Source organism: Schistocerca americana, chromosome 2 (assembly GCF_021461395.2).
Source record: "Schistocerca americana isolate TAMUIC-IGC-003095 chromosome 2, iqSchAmer2.1, whole genome shotgun sequence".
Classification (NCBI taxonomy): domain Eukaryota; kingdom Metazoa; phylum Arthropoda; class Insecta; order Orthoptera; family Acrididae; genus Schistocerca; species Schistocerca americana.
The window spans coordinates 615,374,179-615,398,518 of record NC_060120.1 but is presented as its reverse complement, the minus strand read 5'-3'; the positions used below and the strand labels follow the sequence as shown (position 1 = coordinate 615,398,518).

The window sequence follows — 24,340 nt, the reverse complement described above, 5'->3', positions numbered from 1 at the left end:
TATGTTTGTGTATCGTATCCTGTGAGATTGAAGTTTAGACACCAGCCCAGCATATGCCTCAAAGGACGTGGAAAACTACTTAGAAAGCACAATCAGGCTGGTCTGAGCATCAGCCCTCGGTCGCTAATCAGCAGAGCGTATATGATCCGGATGTGTCTCATCTCCCCAGTACGCGTTATCCTATATGAGCAGGTTATTTCTCCACGAAGACGGCATTCAACAAAAGAAAAATTAGCACGAAGTGTACTACAGCCTCTGACACGTAAATAAACATTTCGACTCAACTGAACAAAGTAGATAGGAGTAATGTTGTATACATTCTGTGCATGAAGAAAGGGTACACAGTGTGTTCCTCATTTAGAAATCACATTTGAATGTTGGCTGCGAGATGATCGTTTTCCGCCTCGCGTAAGAAGGAGACACGACAAACAGTCCGAGTTGGAATTCGAAAACAGCAGGACTGTGACCTAAAGAGACTTCGCTTTAACTTTCTGTGATATTGCTGCTGGCGTTCAACAGGAAGCCTGTCGTGAAAATATGGAACTCAGGAGTTGAGGAAAGCCGCACTCAACGCGAAGCAGGCGTTGACATCTCAACGACTCCAAGCGGCTAGCCCCTCAGAGGACGTGTGAGATGGCACAGCCATGTCACCTACTTCCAGTCAGGGAATGGGCTATAGAAGCATGACAAGTAACCACGTGGACAGTGCGACAACGTCTGGAGCTCCACGTACCGTCACCAAAGCAATCGTCATTGCAACATCCCTTGACGCAGCAGCGAAGAGGAGCGCCAAAACTGGTGCTCCCAACGACAACATTCCAGACAGGAGCGGCACCGTATCATCTTCTCAGGCGAGTCCCTGATCTGCGCACTGCGCCACGATGAAGGTATCAGTGTTTGGAGGCAACGAGGTGAACGAACGTGCCAGATTGCATTCGTCATCGCACTACGAGCTCTGCACTTAGCGTGTTATGGGGTATCTTTGGTTAGGCAACACGAGCGCCTATGCTTCACACAATCGGTAATTTGGGCAGCAGTCGCTATTTTTCTGACCTACTAAGGCCGGTAGCTGTGCACTGTCTTCGAGGTCTGCGGTATGTTATCTTCCAACAATACGACACGAGATTGTGATGCTGGCCGTGCTGTAAAGACTCACATCGATACAAAGAGTGCGTTCGACTGTTGACGTGGCCAGCGCGTTTTCACATCTCTCGCCCATTAAAACTGTCTGGTCGTCGGCTGGCGAAACAGTGGCCCGCCACATGCCGTCAGCTATTACCATTTATAAATACTTGCTTAGAGTTGAAGCAGCATGAAATGACGGATCCGAATCTCTCACCCAAGCTCATTTGGAATCGAAGCCCATTCTGATTTTTGCCGTTGTTGGTGCCAGATGTATGAGCTCTGCGTAGTAAATTCCGCACGTTGGAAACCCCAATCGCCAATAAATTTAATTATCTGTTATTGCCATTACACGGTTTATGCAAAATAAGTAATATAACGTTATTTGCTAGTGTTGCAGGCGCTGCAATTTTGACGACCAGCAGTGTACATTTCGTTCCCTGGCAGAGTGGTTCGTTCTTTTCAAGTACATCCCAACGAGCTGGCAGTGAGGCAGCTGGGTTTCCCAACCGTAAATGTTTGGAACGCAACTTCCAGTCCCGGCATCTGCCTTGCCACCTGCTGAAAACCTTGGCCAGAACGGGCATTTGCCTCAGATAGTTTGTGTATAAGCGTGTACAGCATGGTGAAGTCGATGTTTTGCTCTACATGCATAGCAGTGTATCCCCCATCTGATTCGTGATGCTGCCTACTTTTGTGGACAGACTGATAACATGGAGATGGAGAAGAGTCGTTAGCGAGTGTGTGAATCGATTACTATTCCGATGGAAACTTCGCTGTTATATCAAAGTTTAATATCAGTCCTCTTGAGCACTACAGTGCTAGTCGAACAAATTGGGATTGGACAAAAAATGGAAACACCAATAAGACAACGAGTAGCCATGTCTAACATTGTATAGGAAAATACGTTGGCATTCAAAGTAATTTCTAGTGGTCTCGGAATGGATAAATATAGGTCCTGAATGATTTTCAAGAGAACGTTATTCCACTCTTCCTGCAAAATAATGGCAAGTGAAGGTGGACAGCCATCCCGCCCTGTCCCCAAAGTATACGACAAAGGCTCAATAACATTGAGATCTGGTGACTGTGATGACCAGTTCATCCTCGTGCTCAGGAAGCTACTATAGTCCTGACGAAGGAACCTGCGTAACAGGGGCTTGGTTGTCTTGGAACGCGTCATCACCACTGGGGAACAAACATTGAACAATGGGGTGGACCTGATCCACCAGAATGGTCACATAATCCTTCACAGTAATGCAACCTTCCGTACTATCCACGGGACTCATGGTATACCATAATATGGCTGCCCAAATCATCACCGAACCTCCGCAATATTTCATGCTTGGGACGTTGACTCGGGCTGAAGTTAGAGACAGTGTGAGACGAAACTCATTCGACCAAATGATTTCCTTCCATTCCTCCTTACTCAATGTTTTACGGCTTCGCGCCACGTTTTCATATTACGAGTATTTTCATCACTGTTGGTTGGTTTTAGAATTGCGGCTGTCCCTGCAATTCTCAGCTTATGGAGCTCCCTTCGTGTTGTTTTGGTCTTCATGGAGTTTCTCGAGCGTGACATGCAATGATGTAGTGAGTTTTGCAGTTGTCGTCCTCTTGTTTTCTGTCACAGTCCTGTTCAGTGACCGTCCGTCACGGTCACTCAACACAGCGAGGAAGTGAGCACCAGTGACGTCACAGCCTATATAACGGCGAGGCCACGGCGACTCGGTAGTCATTTACCACTTAACAATGGCGCAGAAGAGCTCAGTCGAAAGCTCGTGGTTTTTTAACCACCTGACGAACTGGCCGTTGGGTGCTGTATATTCTTGTTCGCTGAAGTATGTCATCTAGACGTCATGAAGTCACGGATCTTCCACGTGATACCAGAGATTATGTATACGTCTGTGATGGAGGAAAATTAGAACTGATGCTGATGTCTTTATATGATAGCTTATTTGAAGGCATATTTTCAGCATCACGCCCCTGTTTCCCACAAACCACGAAGGGTGTAGCCGCTGTCCCAGTTGAAGTAGTTGCTGTTGTACATTCTGATTTCAGCAGCTTCGTAGCTCAGAGTCATTTTAGTTAGCTTGCAATCGGAAGTAACAGCTTTACACAAAAAAAACAAAGAATAAAATTCCAACACTCAAAATCAGTTACTCTTTCAAGGAATAAACAGTGCACTTCACTGGTTGGTCTCTTGTACCCACACTGCTCACCCTTAAAATATGCGGAGCACCTGAGATGCATGGGTACTTGAATTTGACTTGTCGTCTAGCTCTTATACGGACGACCGGTTGTTGTGTCAGCATGAGCACACATGTGAATGGTTGTTCCGCAGTCGTCTGGCATCTTGGCGTTGTTTCTTCCGTTCGACTGGGTGTTGGCTCGACTGCCCCGAGGTCACCCTGAACTATAGTAGTGCTTTCGTGCATCGGCGATGGTAAGATCCATGCTGGTTTCACTCTTTCACTGTACACACTGACAGTTTTTCTATTTTGCAAGTTGTCTGTGGTATGGGTATCACATCGCAGTACCTGGTAGGATCCGGTATAAGGAGGTTCTAGAGGAGCCCGTAAGGCATCTGTGCGCAACCTGACGTTCGAGCAATCCGCCAACGCTTTTTGCCAGAAAACCTGATGTTCCCCATGGCGGGACGCTGGTGGTCCTCTCATCCTTGCCAATCGTCACGAATGCCTTTACCAGTAGTGGTAGCTCCGTTTGAGGTGGTAGTGATGCCGTTATGAGATAGTCTGCCGGATCTCGTCACCAGAAGTTTGTAAAAAATTTATTGCGTCTTCCATGCTTAACAGATGTAACCCGAAAAATGTTATTGCGACTTAAACCGTTCTTGATTTCGCGCTCACCAGTTATGTATGTCAAAGATCAAACTCACATGTAACTCGAGAAATTTATTTAGTTAGCTTACAGTTGGAAGCACCAGCTCTAAAGAAATAAAAAACAAAGAATAAACACCCAACTGTCATAATTAGTTACTCTCCCTAGGAATAAACAATGCACTTCACTGGTCGGTCTCTTGTTCCCACAACTTTCTTGATGACAGAATCCTATCACGTAGATGCGTGAGCTAAGACATTAATTTCGTTAAACACTTTCGTATGTTTATGATGCTGTGTTCGGCAACAGCAGGTTTGTCAAAATAGTGATATTTAATGTCCGGTCAGTCTCCTGTGCAGCTTTTTGAAATCGTTCGTATTCACTGGCCACTGCAGCTGCTGTTACTGAAATTCATAAAATCTTTGTCAAAGCGGTAACAAAGTCTGCAGTAGTTTGGGACACACCAATTCCAAAATTCTTTTGATGACATATTATGTTGCAATGTCGTGGAAAGGAGTACGTAAGTGAACGGCACATGGTTTCAGAACAGAAGCACGCTTAATTGGGACGGAAGGAATTCAAAGGCAAGGTCAGTCATTGTCTACCCGGTATAACATGGCAACAAAAGAAGAAGGACTAGATAATATTCGCATTATTATACGGCTACCTTTTGTACCAGAACATTGGAACGCCTGCGCGTGCGGTCAGGTACTGCATGACTTCAAGTTTTAGTGGATATTTTAATAACAAGAAGCCAGTCCGAAAACTAATGAGAGACAGAAGTGAAGGCCTCAGATGGAAAGAAGCATTAAGATCGGTATCTCTCCCGATGTTCTCCGCAATAAGTAGGCTGTGTGTTCTTTCATCCTTTGTCCTCTTCTCGTACAATTCTCACAAACAAAGACCTGACGCTACTCTGAACTGCCACCAAATACCGTCGTCATACACAACAGTAACGCTTGTCGAATACTGCACACATGTTGTAGGAGGCCATATGGAGCAGGCCAAACGATAATACGGGATGCATCTCGTCGTCTCAGTTGATTTCTAATATTTGAACAGAATCAGGTAACTCCCTAATTCATTCCATACAATTGGCACATGTTATTAAGTCAGTCAGTATTTCATTCATTGACGTGCAATGCGTTCTGCGCTATGCCCTGGCACCAAGAAACTATAAAGGCTGATGTGCGTCATACTATGGTGATGGAAGATATATAGACTAAAACATAGCTTACATACTTTGTTTCCTGTTGATAAGTTTACTCGTTTGCTATCATCTAAAGAAAACATAGCACTTATTTCTTTTTTTGCAGTAAGAAAACGTCCGGAATCTACGGCAGGAAGCAATACAGGTCAAGCAACAAAAGGTATGAACGTCTTACTTGTAGTGAGCATTTCTGCACTTTCATGCAACTGGTTTAATGTATCTGTTGATTCAGGAGGATGCATCGTTAAGACCTAAGCAGTTACTTAAAACATTTGTGATAAGTTAAAACTGTATGTCACTAGTCACTCTCCTCGCCTCCGTCACTCAAAAGAGACTGCCCAAGCGAGCGGCAGCGCAAACATCTTTGGTAGAAAGGCTACAGTGAAGTAGGCTGTTTAGGTTTTTATGTTGGTAACGCCACGTAGCGCTGTGTATGAAACTCACTGACTGTGCTGTGTGAAGTCTGTGGCTGGCTGGCATTGTTGGAATAGTCGCTATTGTAGTGCTGGGCAGTTGCATGTGAAGAGTGCGTAGCGTTGGACAGTTGGAGGTGGGCCGCCAGCAGTGGTGGATGTGGGGAGAGAGATGGCGGAGCTTTGAGAGCGGATGATCTGGACGTGTGTCCACCAGAGAGAGTAAATTTGTAAGACTGGTTGTCATGAACTGATACATATATTATGGCTTTTGAACACTATTAAGGTAAATACGTACATTGTTTGTTCTCTATCAAAATCTTTCATTTGCTAACTATGCCTATCAGTAGTTAGTGCCTTCACTAGTTAGAATCTTTTATTTAGCTGGCAGTGTTGGCGCTCGCTGTATTGCAGTAGTTCGAATAACGAAGATTTTTGTGAGGTAAGTGATTCATGAAAGGTATAGGTTATTGTTAGTCAGGGCCATTCTTTTGTAGGGATTATTAAAAGTCAGATTGCGTTGCGCTAAAATTATTGTGTGTCAATTTAGTGTTGAACAGAATAAGTAAAGAGAGAAATGTCTGAGTACGTTCAGTTCTGCTCAGCTGCTTTAAAATCAAATAACGTAAGGTGTTTACCAGCACAGTAATTCATTAATTTTTCTAAGGGAAAGTTTCAGAGTCAAGACTTAACTATAGCCTCAGGGTTTTTACTGTTTAGTGGAATATATCATCCGCCAAACATTATTATTTACGCAGTTTTAACTTTCCACAAATGTTTGTAACAACATATACTTTACTGAGGAGCACAACAATGAAATTTCAAGGAAAATGTTGTGGTAACATTGACTTGAAGCTTAGCCTAATATTTACTTTGCGCCATATTTTAATGAGCCGATTTCAGCCGAGTGCCACTTGTACTGTATTCATTTCAGTTGTTTGCAGTTTCTCATAATTAGAGATTGGAAGGAGCGATCTGTACTTGCTTTGAAGAAAATTTTATTAGCCAAGATCGCATTCAACACTATTTATTCCTGATGACCGCTTGCAGCAGGTAAGACTGTCATCTACTGATCTTCAAAAAACTTTTTGTTATACGTCCTGTTCCATAATGACTATCATACATGCAATGCTGAAATAGTGGGTAGTATGTAGCACATTCCACACAGGTTTGTTAAAAACAAAAACAGGTTTGTTACAAATAAAAACAGGGGGAGGTGGAGGAGGGATTAGTGTTTAACGTCCCGTCGACAACGAGGTCATTAGAGACAGAGTACAAGCGCGGATGAGAGAAGAATGGGGAAGAAAATCGGCGTACCATCCAGGCATTTGCCTGGAGCGATTTAGAGAAATCACGGAAAACCTAAAGCTGGATGGCTGGAGGCAGGTTTGAACTGTCGCCCTCCCGAATGCGAGTCCAGTATGCTAAGCACTGTGCGCCACCTCGCTCAGTACAAATAAAAACAATGCAGTTAAAAAGCGCCTTGTCTAGCTACAGTTCCCACAAAATAGCGTTCCATTGACACCTGTTAAATGTTGAAATATGTAACACTGAACATTTGTGCACAATTTTTGCCTTTAGTTGACGAGTTAAATACAACACGGATCAATATTTTTTAAAGTACACAGTATAGCCGACTCACAGTTCTACCCGACCACGATATTACTGCACTTGGCCTTTCGTCGCCGCAGTCAGAAACACGCTGTGACCTTACAGTGAACAAGTACAGTGGTAATTCTAAGGAAAACGCATTGCACCGTGAATGCTTTCAGGATAGCCAACTGGTTCAGCGTGTTCAAATGGTTCTAATGGCTCTAAGCACTATGGGACTTGACACCTGAGGTCATCGGTCCCCTAGACTTAGAACTACTTAAACCTAACCAAGCTATGGACATCACACACATCCATGCCCAAGGCAGGATTCGAACCTGCGACCGCAGCGGACTGAAGCGCCTAGAACCGCTCGGCCACATCGGCCGGCGTTCAGTGTGTCCTCGTGAAATATCACGATAACCGACCAAAGCACCCTCACTCACAGGTGCAATAATATTGTCGCCGATTAATGCTTCTGACTGTGTACTTCAAGCGATGTGGTTTTATGATGCATTTCACTCATCATATAAAGGTAAACATAAGCACAAATGTGCACTGTTAACAATTCAACATCTAACAAGTACCAGTCGAATGTTAGGTGTGTGTGTGTGTGTGTGTGTGTGTGTGTGTGTGTGTGTGTGTGTGTGTGTGTGTGTATACATCCACAGTTTAGCAACCTGTGTCGAGTGTGCTACATACAGTCCACTTTAATGCCACCATGACATGTAGGATACAGTCATAACGGAACAGCCGGCCGTGGTGGCCAAACGGTTCTAGGTGCTTCAGTCTGGAACCGCACGACCGCTACGGTCGCAGGTTCGAATCCTGCCTCGGGCATGGATGTGTGTGATGTCCTTAGGTTAGTTAGGTTTAAGTAGTTCTAAGTTCTAGGGGACTGATGACCTCAGATGTTAACCCCCATAGCGCTCAGAGCCATTTGAACCATAACGGAACAGGACATATAAAAAGTTTTTTGAAGATCAGGAGACGACAAACTTAACTGTTGAAACCGGTCATTGAGAATAAACAGTTTCGAATGTGATCTTGCCTATTAAAAGTTTCATCAATTTCAGTTGCTCGTCCAGTCGAAAGCCCGCTGGTGAGCACACAGCAGCAGCGTGAGAGGTCGCGCCTCGCAGTGCACGTGAAAAGGCAAATCAATTAAAAAGATGCAGCCGGCCTCTGACCAGCGTTATCAGAGGCACGAATGAAGCGTATTACGCAGACGCCGTCACGCTGATACCGCCTGAAGGCGGAACAAGAGGCGTTCAACCGCGAATCAGAAATGGAATTGGTCGTACACTTGATCGACGCGACCACAGTGATTTTCATTGGGTTCTAATCCTGGGACATCGCGAGCCACCCACAATGCATCGTTACTCGTGAATAGCCGGCCGGAGTGGCCGAGCGGTTGTAGGCGCTACAGTCTGGAACCGCGCGACCGCTACAGTCGCAGGTTCGAATCCTGCCTCGGGCATGGATGTGTGTGATGTATTTAGGTTAGTTAGGTTTAAGTAGTTCTAAGTTCTAGGGGACTGATGACCTTAGAAGTTAAGTCCCATAGTGCTCAGAGCCATGTTACTCGTGAATCCGACAGTGACAGAGTTAATACTGAGTATGGTAGACTAAAAATGCTCAATTGTGTGTAATATCTTATGGGACTTAACTGCTAAGGTCATCAGTCCTTAAGCTTACACACTACTTAACCTAAATTATCCTAAAGACAGACACACACATACACCCACGCCCGAGGGAGGACTCGAACCTACGCTGGTACCAGCCGCACAGTTCATGACTGCAGTGCCCTAGACCGCTCGGCTAATGCCGCGCGGCGGTAGGCTAAGGAACTCTGTTCTTGGAAGTGGGGGCTAGTAATATTGGGGTCTCAGTAAGAAGTTGGGGTAACGGCAAAAAATAGTTGTTCATTATTTCGATACAACCGTTCCATTTCAGGTATCTGGCACCTCATGAGGAAACGTGTACCATCATTAAAACGTCCCCAACAAATAATACACTCATCGCCCTTTGCACGAGAAAAAGAGGACGGCGGGATATGGTCTAATGTCACTCTGACTTCGGGATGGAGCTCATTTTCAGTTCTACAATGCGAAATCGTCATCCTACCATTCACCTGTTGTGTTTTACAGATTCAGGATGGTTGGATGTGGATACGTGAGCCGCTCGGTGTGTCTTGGTAGATCACTCGTTAGGTCCTAAAGTGTGGATCAAAAAGACTTGGATTCGATCCTCGGTTAGTCTTAGGATTATTAAATTTATTTTTTTGTTCTACAGATTCAGCAAATCTCTATGGTCACTGAACGAGTCAGTACTTGAAACTAACGCAGATAAAATAAAACATAGACAAATTCCATGCATATGACAAGCTGCGAGTATATGTTACCACAATCATCGAAATAGCACAGGAATAAACTTTTTTTTTTTTTCGTGAGCTCCCCGACAGAACAGAAGGAGTGATCCATGAAGAAATTCTTCAGTCTAGACTTGAATGTATAAGGTATTCTACTAAGACGTTTAAATTCTTGTGAGAGTATGTTGAAAAAGGATGCAGCAGTATACTGCACGCCTTTCTGCACAAAAGTCAAGTGGGTGCGATCCAAATGCATAATGTACAGTCGTGGACAAAACGAGCGAGACCCCTCGCCTTTTCATTATCCTGATCCACACAGCTTTAAAGTCTGCTACACAGCATAACAGGCAAGGCGACGAAGTGCTACCAACATACTATGCACAGGCGCAAAATTGAAAAACTATCCGAAATTTATCAGACTGTTTTCAATCATGTGTAAGACTATATTAATACTAATTAGTGTGTTAACCACAACACCTAAGTATAAGATATAAACGAAAGAAGAAACGCTAATTAGTATGAACTGTACTAATAAAAATGAATTTCAGCTTATCGAGATAACATAACTGTTCTAGTAAGACAAAGTACCCCAGATCGTTACGAATTAGCAAAATATTACGCGCATTCGGCCCCGAAATGGTCTGCGTCAACGTTCAGACCAGTCATACTGGATTACCGTTGCAATGTAGCAATGCGTGAAGATTCATAACGAAATTCAGTTAAAAATCATTCAGTGCCACACCTAAGTCAATTCAATTATTGAAAGAAGCGGAAAAAGTAGGCAGTAACAAGTATGAAATTCTACAAGAGTTTCATATCGACATCCACAGAGCGCCAGTACAGAATAAAGGTAGCAATAAAACGTATTGGGAGCGCGAGAATTTCTTAAAACTCCTTTACTGATAGTCTATCTGCCTCCATCGAAATTGAAATCGAAAACAAACCAGACCTCCCTTGCAGTAGCAAACACCTTTCACTTCGCTAGCAGACAACCCAGTCAAACGGCCCTCTATTATTGCCCCAGACATGAATAAGCCGGCAATTTCGCAATGACAATGGCAAAATGATCTGCATTTTCTGTTGCACAGAGTTTTCTGGACTCAAAAACATGAATTGTCTACCTTTATGTCTCCGCTTATGTGAAAATAATTCGGGATGTGTACCGAAATATCAAAAAACTGAGCCGGCCAGAGTGGCCGAGCGGTTGTAGGCGCTACAGTCTGGAGCCGCGCGACCGCTACGGTCGCAGGTTCGTATCCTGCCTCGGGCATGGATGTGTGTGCTGCCCTTAGGTTAGTTAGGTTTAAGTTCTAGGGGACTGATGACCTCAGAAGTTAAGTCCCATAGTGCTCAGAGCCATTTGAACCATTTTGAACAAAAAACTGTTATTAGCGAGTAAATTTAGTAAGATAATTCTGCACCACCCCAGGAAATAAAAGGCGACGTAGCTGCCAAACGTATTCTACAATGTTTCGATTTCTCAATTAGACGTGCCACAGCCAGAAAACGTTCATTAGCCGAAGTGTTCCTTAAGGTAGCTAATAATGGGAATGCTCGCACATTTAAAACGCGGTGGCATTAAAAGTGGGATCTGAATTACCACGTGTATAGGCAAATGGATTTCATTTGCATTCCTTTAAACGTGATTTGGATAGAAAGCGTAGCTACGGTTAGTATACTGATGTATCGACTTCAACTGGAACATTTCGAATAAAGAGTAGGGGGAATTATTGTGCGGCCCTCATCTTCAGTAACTGTGGTAACTATTTTCGTTGTTAGGATTTCGTCACGAAAATCGGTAAAAATGGAACTAGTCTCACTTTCTTAACCGTCTATCTGTCCACCCAACCCTTAAAACCCGTTTACCTCGAGTACGGGTGGACATAATAAGCGGAAACGTATCGCACTTCCTGCGGTATACGGTCCCTTGGTGGTGTAAAAAGTGAGCTATGTCAACGCAATCTAAAGATACGACCGTTTATGTAAAGAAAATCTACGCGAAAGGTCAGAAAAGACTCTAAGAACTAAGCCACCAAACTGCTTAGGTCATCAGTCCCCTACACCTAGATCTACTTCAACCTACCGAACCTAACACACATCCATGCCTGGGGCAGGATTCGAACTGACGGCGCAAGGAGCCGCGCGGTTCGCGATATGACGCCGATGAGCGCACGACTAACCCGCGCCGGCAAGTTGTTAATATCATCTGGTGTTACTAAAAAGTTATTCAGTTCTGGTGAATGATTTTCTGCGCAGTTCATTTAAAAAAGAATAACTAAAATATATTTGATGTTACGGAAGAGGAAGGACGCCTAATTCATTTCCCCTTGCCTTTATTCATGGTGTTAGATTCGCAATCTGAGCTTACGTACTATCCATTACCATACTTTAGATCCAAGTCATAGTCACAGATATGCGAATACAACTCATTGGATTATACTTGAGGTATTTCATTTCCCACGAAGTGGTGGCAGACGATGCTGTGGCGTCTTCGAAGCGCGAGTTTCTCCAGCGCTAGCTATCTAAGCACATCCGCTCAGCGAACTTGCATAGTATGTTGGTAGCACTTCGTCGCCTTGCCTGTTATGCTGTGTAGCGGACTCTAAAGCTGTGCGGATCAGCATAACGAAAAGGCGAGGGGTCTCGCTCGTTTTGTCCACGACTGTACTTCTGCCTAGTATTAACTGAGTGAAAGCTGCTTGTTCTTGGCAATAAGGTCACATTATTAACAACAAGCGACGTTAAAGAAAGTAAATATCCAATGGCCAATGTCAGAATTCTCGGACTCCTGAACAGGGCTCAACGAGCGAACTGCGAGCTTAGACCACATACTGCTCGAATGCACGATCACCAGTTAAAAATACCGCTTCTGAATGGGAAGAGGTACGTCAGAATATAACGCCATATGTTATAAGCGAATCAAAGTAAGCAAAGTAGTCGAATTTTCGTGTTGGGCCCTCACTTATTGTAGTTACTGTTCTATTGATAAACAAAGCGACTTTCAGTTTTTGAACAAGGTCCTGAACATGGGCAGTCCATGACAGTTTATTATCTGAACACCCAGAAATTTTAATTGTTCAGACTCACCGATCATATGCCCATCATGTATAATCCAAATGCCAATTTTAGTTAGATTGTGTGTTAGAAACTGCAAAAACTGAGTCTTACTGTGATTTAGCATTAATTTATTTCCTAGAAGACATCAACTTACAACTGTAGTATTTGATACATTGCCTTTGTACCATTCAGCAGCTGGTATCATCAGAAAACAGAAATATTTTAGAATCGTCTGCAATTTTACGAGAAATATCTCATATACCGGGTCTCTCTTTAGAGTCGTCAGGTGGATTTTCTCTGGTGTTTCGGCAGGTATTTGCAATTTAATTTTTACCCCGCGTAGCTGGAGTCAGCCCAAACAAATACTGCTCAGCACGTTCCTTTTACATGCGATGCCCAGCGTCGATGAAGAGCGTCGGTTTGTTTCCCTTTACAAAACAAAATGATTTTTAAGGTGGAGGTTACTTGTCCATTCTACAGAGAGCCTCCAAATTAGTGTACTGAGATATTCGTTTTACCGGTATGTATTAGCAGACACAGTAAAACATTAGGAAGAACGAGTAATTCAGCAGCCACGGCACTGCACTGGCCCGCCCTGACTGCTGCCGCCTCGGAGAGGCGCGCTGCTCAGTCGCTGCTGGAGTACTTGTCATTCCTCGTATTTAACTGTTTCTGCTAATACACATCTTAAAACGAATTTGGTGCTAGACTCATCTGGTTGCGCTCTATCGATTGGGCATCTAAAATTCAAATTAAAAAAATATTGTTTGAAGTAGGAAACAAACCGATGCATTCCGTCGACGTTGAGCGTCGCATCAAACATGTGCTGAGCAGCATTTGTTTGGGCTGACGCTAGCTGCACGTTGCAAAAACAAAATTGCAAATATTTGCCAGAGCACTAGAAAAAATTCTCCTGACGTCTCTTAAGAGAGATCCCCGGTATATGAGAAACAGTAGTGGTCACAACAATGACACCTGAAGCACCCTTCCCCCCTCCCCGCCGCCCCACCCCCCACCACCCACTTACCCTTCTCACGATCAGACGCCCCTTGGAAATTGGAAGTTTGTGATAAGATCTTGCGGGACCAAACTGCTGATGCCATCGATCCCTGAGCTTACACACTATTTAATCTAACTTAAACTAACTTACGTTAAGGACAACACACGCACCCATGAACCTCTGACGGAGGGAACCGAGCGGACCGTGACAAGGCGCCCTAGATCGCACGGCTACCCCAAGAGGCAGACACCCCTTCATAGCCGTTCTCATTACTGTGAAAATGACCTTTTCTGTCTGTCCTTAAAGTATAAGATGATCCAACTGTGAACTACTCCTCTTATTCCACCATGGGCCAATTTCTGTAGTAATATTTTGTGATCCACACAATCAAACGCCTTACCTAAATAAAAGAAGATGCCTAGTATTCGCAAATTTTTGTTTAATCTGTCCAGTACCTCACTGAGAGAAGAGAATATAGCGTTTTCAGTGGTTGAGCCTTTGAAACCAAACTAGACGTTTGACGGAAAACTACGTGTACTGAAATGATTAATTACCCTTGCAAAGAAGCATGTTCAAAAACTTTTGCAAACTCCGATGGCATAGCAATAGGCCTAAAATTGTACTTTAATCGATGAGGAAAATGGATTTATTTGTGCCTGGATAGGTCAGTCAGTAAGAACATCGCTCGCGAAAGACATAGTTTCGTGTTCGACTGCCGGTCCAGCGCACAGTTTTAATCCGTCGCGAAGTTTCAACCATAAATAGTTTTGCTGTTAATAAAGTGCAGAGTGATTCAAAAAGAAAGAACAAATTTCAGTTGTCTGTTACAGACAATCTATGAAAGATAGAAACACATTGCGCATGTCACTGGATGAATGAAGGTGGAAAGTTTTGTCCCTGGTCAGACACTACACCATGCACTCAACATCAGCACCATGTATCTCTGGAAAAACATCGAAACGGTAGTACATTTCATTCCACACTCGAACCAACAGGTCCCTGTTTATTGATCGACAGCTTCAGATCCGATTTCTCAGCTCTTGAAGAGACCCTTTCTCTTATGTACACCCACAGAAAAGTATCGCAGGGTGTGAAGTCCGGTGACCTGGCTGGCCAAAGCAATGAAAAAGATCACGTTGTCCACCTCTTCCAATCCAAAGTTCTCGGATGGTGTTGTTATGATAACGCCGCATCTCATGGTGAAAGTGAGGCGCACCGCTGTCGTGCATAAAAACGAAATCATTGGGCTCTTCGTGAAGTTGAGGAAACAACCAGTTTAGCTGCACGTCCAGGTATGACATTCCTGCCACAGTTTCCTCCTCAAAAAGGAAATGTCCGTAAACTTTGTGAACAGAAACGGTACAAAACACATTCGTTTTCAGCGAGTCTCTTTCAAGTTCTACGATGACGCCAGAATTTTGTGACTCCCAAATGCCTACATTAGGGCGGTTTGCTTTACCCAGTAGATGAAACGTCGATTCGTCCGAAAAAAGAGTCATTCGGAAACAGTGTCCTCTGCCACATCCAGGAGAAATGAGATGCAAAATTCGTACCTTCTGTTACGGTCACCGGAACGCAATTCCAGTAACTGCAGCTTGTAAGGCTTCATATGCAGGCGTTGTTACAGAACACGCCACACCGTTGTTTGAGGAAACTGAAGTTCATGGCCAGCCCTTCTTATGGACATCCGAGGGTTCTGTGTGGACGCATATTGGATACGCTCGACATTTTCATCAGACGTGCGTAAGCGACCAGTACCCTTCCCTTTCCGTATGCAATCAACTTCCAAGAATTTTACGTGCCACTCTTAAATGTGCTTGTACTGAGGCGGCTTCTTGCTGAATCAACGACGCCACGTGCGCTGCACTTGAACAATGGATTGACTTCGAGCACATTCCAACACACGAAATTATTTCTCTTCTGGTGTAGTCGCCGTGTTGCTACAAACAAATAAAAGCGCAGCTGTGTCAAAGCTTTGGACCTTCTTCTATACAGTGGGATGCACAATATGTATCTATCTTTTACAGTTTGCAATAAAAACTGAAACCTGTTCTTTCTCTTTGTATCATTCGGTAAAGTTTTAAGAGGAGCCTAAGGGATTTATTACTGATCTGTTCCTCCTAAGCCACTGATGAATTTCTTAGAAGAACTAAATGATGTACTTACAACGTAGCAACCCCGTGGCGATCTATGTGGCGAACAGACTTTCTTCCTCCGCTCCACGCAATTTCCTTTGGTATCGCCATGCTTGCAGTTAACACATTGTATCTTTAACTATATCTCATGATATGAATCATACGTAATGCCTGACTGCGGCACAGGTTCAGTGCAATAATGTGATCTATGAAACTGTTTTTGACGATGCTTGGCTTCAAAAGCCTTCGGAGTGTGAGTACTTGAAAGCATTTATGGTAAGCTTTCAATTAACTTGTAAAATAAGTCAAGGGCCTGGACCGACTGAGTTCCCCCTATTTCCCCGTTCTGTTTCCACACGCCTCGTGAGACAGCCTCTCGTAGTTTTGTTCTCAACTCCTAAGTGGAAACATCAATTGTTACAAAAGTTTGAAGCAGAGACCAGAGAGCCAATACATGTCAACCAGTGGAGTGCCCACGTGTCGCGATCTTTCTATCTAAAATCAAGTTTAAAAAAAGTTTAATGATGCATGTCAAGTATCCACGAACAAACTGACCTCAAATAGGAATCTTTTTCCAATCTCCGATCCTGGCCACAAATATCAGAGCTCTCTTTACAAAATAGTCACTGAGACAGTTCCGGTACCGGCAACAACCACAAGCTTCACCTGATTCCGAGTTCACTTTTTTTTCAGTTTGGAGGCTACTGTACCTCATGTCTTCCTATGCAATGCAAGGAAACCATTTTAGTTTAGAATTTGACCAGAAAAGAGAAAGCCTTAATCACGAAGGCCGTACCTCAAATAATTAAAATCAATATGAAATATCTTGGAAGCTCTCTCCCAACGTCAGATACAATTATTACAATTGGCCACCCGGACATTTTACGTATTACGTTGTGAAGACCAAAACTACAGCCCAACCTTGGAAGAGTTCCCATACTTCCTTCTTCTGCAGGATTAGATGTTGAAACGACGAAATGGAGACAGCTGCACAAACAAACTTCAGGCTTACCTACACATAGCATTAACACCAGAACGACAGTTAGATTTCAAGAGGACCATTACTTTAGAGACTTTCTATTCAAAAGACGACTTTTAGCCTCCAAAGGCGACTTAGGTCCTCAGAAGAAATTTTATTTTTCAAGAAAATCTAGTACTCAAGAAGATCTCAGGTTTGGAAGAGTAATTTAGGCTTTCAATAAAATTCTTAATGCTTAATGAAGAAGGGATGCATTTATTATTTATGACTTTAATGTTATTCTGTGTAAAAACTGAAAATATGATATAATTTAATGAAAAAGAAAGATGCCGTAATGACTAAAGAGATTGTTTGTCATAAGTAGGAAATCCAGATCTGAATCTCAGTCTGCCACAAACTTTTAATTTTTCATTCATTAAATTATATATATATATATATATATATATATATATATATATATATATATATATTTACTTTTTCCACTTCCCACTTCCTTGGGGAGCATTTCATTTAGGAACTCTGACAAGAGCATTAGCATATGTAAAAGTCTAATAAGTAATTTTGTTTGTGCGATATGTTTCATACGTACTTGACTCTTTTCGTTGGAGGTCTATGGAGCGGAAATTGTGTAATCTAAGCTACATTATGACAAATACACTGACAGATGAAGATCGCAACACGAAGAAGAAGTTGTGCGACGTAAACGAAAGTCGGTAGAAGCGAGCTACATTTGGGAGATGATCTCTATTCAAATTCCGTGTCTGTCACGCTACTAGCACCTCTATGACGATGAAAACCAGGTTTGCTTTAAATACACGTTTCAACGGTCGTGAGCGTTAGTAGCTTTGACATTGGAGGTTAGTCCAATGTCAGTCAAAAATGCCATTATCAGCACCTCACTGAATTTGTATGAGGTCGTGTAATAGGAAAGCAACGGCCTTGCCGCAGTGGATACACCGGTTCCCGTCAGATCACCGAAGTTAAGCGCTGTCGGGCGTGGCCGGCACTTGGATGGGCCGCCATGTGCTGTTGCCATTTTTCGGGGTGCACTCAGCCTCGTGATGCCAATTGAGGAGCTACTCGACCGAACAATAGCGGCTCCGGTCAAAGAAAACCATCATAACGACCGGGATAGCGGTGTGCTGGCCACACGCCCCTCCTATCCGCATCCTCCACTGAGGATGACACGGCGATCGGATGGTCCCGATGGGCCACTTGTGGCCTGAAGACAGAGTGCGTGTAATAGGGCTACGAGAAACTGGATGCTCCATTTGCGATACTGCAGAAAGACTTGGCAGGAATGTAGCCACTGTCATGATTGATGGCAGCAGTGGACATGAGAATGCACAGTCGCAAGAAGACCGGGCTCCGGATGGGTACGTTGCAATATCCAGAGGGAAAACCATCGTGTTAGGCGTATGGCTCTGGGGCACTGCATCTGCAGCAGCAGTCTGAGCAGCAGTTGGCACCACAGCGACACAACGAACTGTTACAAACTGATTACCTAGAGGACAGCTCTGAGCCAGACGCACTATGGCGTACATTCCACCGACCCCAAACCACCGCCGTTTGCGATCTCTGCGGTGTCAAGTGAGAACTCGCTGGAGGGCAGAGCGGAAGTCTGTTGAGTTGTATGATGAAATCTGGTCACACCTCTGGGCCAGTGATGGCCGTGTGTTGGTTAGAAGCAGGCCACTTGAAGGCCTGCTCCCAACCTGTCTGTAGCCTAGACCCGCTGACCCTACACCTCTTGTTATGGTCTGGGGTGCGATTTCGTATGACAGCAGGACCACTCTCGTTGTTATTCCACGCACCCTGACTGTAAATTTGTAGGCCAGTCTGGTGATTCGGCTTGTTGTGCTCCCATTCCTACGAGTGTTTTCCAATAGGATACAAGTCGCCCACGTTCCAATGCTGTAGCCCAAGGCGTGTTGTCTTGGCCTGCTCAGTTACCAGACCTGTCCCCAAACGAGCACGTATGGGACATTACGGACGATAACTCTAGCCAGCATCATCCACAACCAGCATCAACTGTTCCTGTATTGACGACTAGAAGCAACAGGTGTGGAACTCCATCCCACAAACTGATATCCGGCACCTGTACGATACAATGCATGCATGTTTGCACGCTTGCATTCAACATTCTAGGGTCAGACCGGTTATTAATGTACCAGCATTTCACATTTGCAATGTCTTATTTCACACTTACATTAAAGTGTGGTCTTGTAACGTTAATCATTTAAATATTCTACCTAGACGAATGCATTTACGAAATTTTATTACTTCACATTATTTCTTGGAAATTTTTATTTGTGTCAGTGTAATTTCTGCTACGATGCCTTAAAAAATAGTTCAAAAGCTCTAAGCACTATGGGACTTAACGTCTGAGGTCATCAGTCCCCTAGAACTTAGAACTACTTAAACCTAACTAACCTAAGGACATCACACACATCGGTGAACGAGGCAGAATTCGAAACTGCGACCGCAGCAGCAGCGCGGTTCCGGACTGAAGCGCCTAGAACCGCTCGGCCATATCGGCCGGCTACGACAGCTTAACTAGCAAATATGCAAAATGAGCAGTATGATAACTTAGTGTCGAAGCATACGTGGGAATTCGCTCTTTGTGGGAGTGACAACGTGGGAACAGCTGCGCCTTGACAGAAGGGCGGCCGGGTGTCCCCGAAACGGGACGGCAGAAGAAAGTTGTGGCCGGTGCATTTACACGTGGGCGCCGGCCGTCTCAGCGATGCCGTCCGCGTCGCTGGCACATTACGCTGCCTTTGTGGCGCCGTCGCCTTGGCGAATACGGCGGCTTTTTACTGTTCGCGTACCGTGGCGCTCCGGTCCACTTCATACAAAGTGCCTCATTGACTACTGAGCGCGGTTACGGAGTCGCTGTCTTGCTGGGATTTCGGCCACAGCGCGACAAATTACTGCACGGGACAGTTACGGCGACGCGGGGCCGAAAGAAACAATGAGCGACTCCCCAGGTCTCTTCCAGATTCGACGCCGGGCGCAGTCGTGGCTTCACGAACACTCACAGAATTTTAATCGTACTTATATTTGTACGACTTCTCAGAGAACATTCGTCTCATTTGCAATTTTGATAGCCAAGTTGTCCTCGAAAACGACATTAAACGAGATTTTCTTTACGTCTGAGTCACAAATAGCAGTGGTACGAAGTGCGCAGTCCCCTTTTGTACAACTGGCGATGAATGTAATTAACCTCGAACCCCATGTACGGCTGCAGCTCGTGGTCTTGCGGTAGCGTTCTCGCTTCCTGCGCACGGGGTCCCAGGTTCGATTCCCGGCGGGGTCAGGGATTTTCCCTGTCTCGAGATGACTGGGTGTTATCGTGTCGTCTTCACCCTCATCATTCATCCCCATTACGGTTTAAGGAACGCAATGGCAAACCACCTCCGCCAGGACCTTGACTAGTCGGCGGTGAGGGGCTCTCGCATCGTCACCTACGCTCCTCGGGATATGGGACCTCATCATCATCTCCCATCTACACCAATACAGACTAAGGGCATTAACTGTTGCTTGCAAAACAATTGCCATTCTAAATAAACATCTTATCGTAACTGATGTTTGAATTATCAACAGTTTGTGATCGAAGACAAGCATCTAGATACCATACAGGAGAAATGTACACTCCAACGGAAAAAACCAGAAGCAAAACACGAAGGAGTCATGCAAATTCATACAGGAATCGACGAAAGATGTAAAACTGTTAACTTTTGCTGCCGATGGATAGTCTAAACGTGTGAGGGTGCAGCGCTTTTTCTCGGCGCAACTGGTAGGGAGGGTAAACAGAAGACATGTCGATACCAGGCCATAAAGTCTTTTCGAATATCTATCCGTGTACTCAGGTGGACAATAATCGTACCTCGTAGAAAGGCGCGTCAACAATATTCACAGATGTCAGCATTTGGAAGAGGACATGTAGTTAGGCTCAAAGAAAGTTGGAGTAATTGGCGAATCGCTCGACATCTGACATATACTTGGGCTCAAAGAAGACAGTTGGAGTAATTGGCGAATCGCTCGACATCTGAAGAGGAGCGATACCACAATTCAACGATGTTGGCAGGGATGGGTGAACCATAGCCAACACAGGGTGAATACCGAAGCTGTCGACCTAGAGAGACGGTAGAGCATGACGACTGAGCAATCGTCAGAGAAGCACTCAGAGTGCTGGATTCATCATTGTCATTGACCTGGTATGCAACTGGTGCTTCAGTGACCAGAAGGATCATTAATAGATGGATCACAGGATGTTGTTGTTGTTGTGGTCTTCAGTCCTGAGACTGGTTTGATGCAGCTCTCCATGCTACTCTATCCTGTGCAGGCTTCTTCATCTCACAGTACCTACTGTAACCTACATCCTTCTGAATCTGCTTAGTGTATTCATCTATTGGTCTCTCTCTACGATTTTTACCCTCCACGCTACCCTCCAATACTAAACTGGTGATCCGTTGATGCCTCAGAACATGTTCTACCAACCGATACCTTCTTCTAGTCAAGTTGTGCCACAAACTTCTCTTCTCCCCAATCCTATTCAATACCTCCTCATTAGTTATGTGATCTACCCATCCAATCTTCACCATTCTTCTGTAGCACCACATTTCGAAAGCTTCTATTCTCTTCTTGTCTAAACTATTTATCGTCCATGTTTCACTTCCATACATGGCTACACTCAACACAAATAATTTTAGAAACGACTTATTGACACTTATATCTATACTCGATGTTAACAAATTTCTCTTCTTCAGAAACGCTTTCCTTGCCATCGCCAGTCTACATTTTACATCCTCTCTACTTCGACCATCATCTGTTATTTTGCTCCCCAAATAGCAAAACCCATTTATTACTTTAAGCGTCTCATTACCTAATCTAATTTCCACAGCATCACCCGACTAAATTCGACTACATTCCATTATTCTCGAATTGCTTCTATTGATGTCCATCTTATAGCCTCCTTTCAAGACACTGTCCATGCCGTTCAGCTGCTTTTCCAGGTCCTTTGCTGTCTCTTGACAGAATTACAATGTCATCGGTGAACCTCAAAGTCTTTATTTCTTCTCCGTGGATTTTAATTCCTACTCCGAATTTTTCTTTTGTTTTCATTACTGCTTGCTAAATATACAGATTGAATAACATCGGGGATAGGTTACAACCCTATCTCACTCCCTTCCCAGCCACTGCTTCCCCTTCATGCCCCATGGCTCTTATAACTGCCATCTGGTTTCTGTAAAATTTGTAAATGGCATTTTGCTCCCTGTATTTTACCCATGCCACCTTTAGAATTTGAAAGAGAGTATTCCAGTCAACATTGTCAAAAGCTTTCTGTAAGTCTACAAATGCTAGAAACGTAGTTTTGCCTTTCTTTAAGCTTTCTTCTAAGATAAGTCGTTAAGTCAGTATTGCCTCACGTGTTCCAATATTTCTACAGAATCCAAAATGATCTTCCCCGAGGTTGGCTTCTACCAGTTTTTCCATTCGTCTGTAAAGAATGGAGGTTGGATTCACGGCGCCCCTCTCGCCGACTACTATTCATCTCTGCAGACCAAGAATCCAGTTTGCAGTGTTGTCGGGCAAAGTCGGCTTGGAATCTCATTTGCTGAAGTAGAACAGTCTTCAGTGGTGAGACCCACTTGGAAATAAGCCCCGATGACCAGCTAAAAACTGTCTGAGACGCCGCAGACAGTTGTGGGAGATCCAATTGTCTCTCGCTCGCCATACGCCCCGACAACCACGAGAGATGGTCTGGGGTGCCACTCCATTTTATAGCAGAATTCCATTTGTCGTCAGTCGCGGCGCCCTTAACAACACAGCGGTACGTCGACGACATTCTATCCCAGTTATGTCTCTCTTCATGGTGATCTTGGGCACGATAGTACAAGCCCGAACACGGTGAGAGTCTCCATTGCTTATCTTCGTGCTTGCCAGTCCCTACGTTGGCCAACAGGGTCGCCGGATGTCTGGCAGTTGAGATGGTTTGGAGCATTATGGGCAGGGCCCTCCAACCAATTGAGGATTCTGTCGATCTATCGCTCTGATCGGACAGGATGTGGACCGATATCTCTCGAGTGGACATCCAACAACTCTTTAATCAATGCCAAGCCGAATAATTGCTTGTATAAGGCCCAATGGTTGTCCAAGGCGTTATTGACTTGCTCAATCTGTGAACCTCTTTCTTTTGAATGAATCATCCAATTATTCTGAAATTGGAACTATTTGTTTGTCTGAAGATGTAGGTCCTGTCTAATTCGTTTGTGGCGAGTCATTTTTGTTTTGTTTTAGAGTTTATTAAAAACATTAAGATAAAAAAATCTGTATCATTGCTTTGCTATAAGAGTTCTAGTCTTTCATTCCTTTTTTAAACACGCTCACCACGCTTCCAATTAAGATAATCTCTTCAGGATTGCTCTCAATCTTTTAGGTTAGAATGACTGTTTGTACTCGCCTTCTGCAACTGAATTTTTATTATGGTTTTTAGTCACAAACGTTTAACCTCAGTGATTCAGGAACATTAAGTGATTTCTAAGTCCCCCGCGCATAATTTGTGTCCAATGTCTCTTGTAGAAGCACATAAACTTCATTGTTAAGTTTTCAATCAACTGCGTGTCACGACCTCGCTGTACGCTGCTTTTAACCTTTCTGCTACAACTCTCCTACATCAACTGTGTCTTCGCCCTTCCACTTCTATGTAACCCAATTGAAAAAAGCAAAAAATTTTGCATCATAGCACGAAATAATTTAACCTAATATCTCTATCGAAGCTTCATACTTCAACATCAAGTATGTATCTTTTCCACCTTTGTGTTTTTTTCTGAGCGAAGTTGATTTTTTTACAAGAAGTACTAAAATTACGATGCATAAGTAAGTAAAACAATAGCTATGGTTATATTAACATCACTCCATAGTTAATAGGAATATGCATTTCTACACCACTGATATGCAAAGATAAACAAAACATCATTTCAGCCGTTCATTTTAACAACAGAATAAACAAAGACACAATTTATCACTGGCACAATGCGAATATAAATAGTGCCAAGTAGATAACTGTTGTCATTACAAAGTAGTAAACTGAAAACAAAACTATGAGCTTAAACCAGTTCAGTGCCAGCAGATCATGTTGCAACAGTAATATACAACAGTAACAATTATGTTTAACGCCTATCGCTAGATGTGTGTATTTTGCGGCATAATTATAGAATGCCTATATAATTACAACCAAACTTGGTACATACGCTCTGTGGGAATAAGGCACATTTAGCTCCATATAAGAGGCAGTGGGCGTGAGAAGAAGGTGACAAGAAGACATTTCATAATATCCAATATTAAATCTCTGAGGTGATTGATGACGGACACAATGACATTTTACCGTTAAGATGTGGCGGTTGGGGTGGGCAAGAGTACTCGAAACACGCCAATACGAGTAAGAAATGTACAGTTTGCGGAATCACTAGGCTGATGGGGGGTAGTTCCGATGATATTTAAGTCTGTTATTAATCTACTAGAAAACTGTAAAAAACAGGAAAGTGTATAGCTTGTTGTCATATTTATATATGAATGTGTAACGTGAATGTAAAGTGACTCGCTCCATATCATTATGATTA

At 43.8% G+C, this 24,340-nt stretch overlaps 1 protein-coding gene across 1 annotated transcript in view; it reads left to right on the top strand.

Moving 5' to 3' along the window:
• LOC124594252 (myosin-7B) overlaps positions 1–24,340 on the top strand; it is a 305,039-nt gene that overhangs the window by 145,631 nt on the left and 135,068 nt on the right. The window contains exon 2 of the mRNA XM_047132616.1: positions 5,277–5,330. The gene's annotated coding sequence lies outside the window, so the exon portion shown is untranslated. The remainder of the gene's footprint in view (positions 1–5,276; positions 5,331–24,340) is intronic.